The sequence below is a fragment of the Egretta garzetta genome, unplaced genomic scaffold (assembly GCF_000687185.1).
Source record: "Egretta garzetta isolate BGI_Z169 unplaced genomic scaffold, ASM68718v1 scaffold378, whole genome shotgun sequence".
Classification (NCBI taxonomy): Eukaryota; Metazoa; Chordata; class Aves; order Pelecaniformes; family Ardeidae; genus Egretta; species Egretta garzetta.
In genome coordinates this window covers 238,382-239,168 of record NW_009260597.1, presented here as the reverse complement: position 1 = coordinate 239,168, position 787 = coordinate 238,382, and the positions used below count along the sequence as shown (strand labels likewise).

The 787-nt window shown below is 51.7% G+C and overlaps 1 protein-coding gene across 1 annotated transcript in view; it reads left to right on the top strand.

Annotated features, from left to right (window-relative positions):
• The window catches only part of LOC118452890, a 7,253-nt gene that overhangs the window by 2,645 nt on the left and 3,821 nt on the right, over nucleotides 1-787 (top strand). The gene's annotated exons all lie outside the window — the stretch shown is intronic.

The following is a 787-nucleotide window of genomic DNA, read 5'->3' as shown; positions in this document are numbered from 1 at the left end:
GCCTCTGTTTTGGGGGCTGAAAAATGGCCAAAAGAGCCTCCATTTCCAAGTCCCCAAAACACAGCACTTAGTATTTTTTCTGAGTCCCAGAAACACAGGACGTAGCCTGCATTTTCAAGCACTGAAAACGCACGACTTAGTCTTTTTCTGAGCTTCAGAAACATAGGGCTCAGCTTTCAAGACCCAAAAGCAGCCCCTAGAGCTTGGTTTCAGGGCCCAAAAATGCAGGACTTAGTCTTGCTTTTCAAAAGATGAAAACGCAAGACTTAGTCTTCATTTTCAGTCCCAAAACCACAGGACTTGGTCTCCATTTTCACCTGCTGAAAATGCACGACTTAGTCCCTTTCTGAGCTCCAGAACCTCCCATTCAGCCGGTTTCCAGGCCTCAAAACACAGCACTTAGTCTCTGTTTTGGGAGTTGAAACCCAGCACCGAAATGTTGTTTTCTGACCCCACATGTGATGGTGAGAGGGAAGTGTAGCCCACCCACAACCCAGGGGCCCCACATGCATTTTTGGGTAGTGCTTGGGAACTGGGTGGAGGCACCATCCCATGCAGGGAGGCTACAGCTCCGTGTCTCTGTGGGGCAGCACCAGCGCATGAAGGGAATTCACTTTATTAAGTTTTAATTCACCAACACCCCAGCAGCAGCCCCCCCCCTAGGGAGCCTTGCTCGAGCACACCAGGGCGCACAGCCCAACCAGGCAGCTACACCCCCCTTCCGAGGGAACCCCCAGCTTTCCTCCAGAGAGAACCACCCCCCCCCCAAAAAAACCCACCTCAAGAG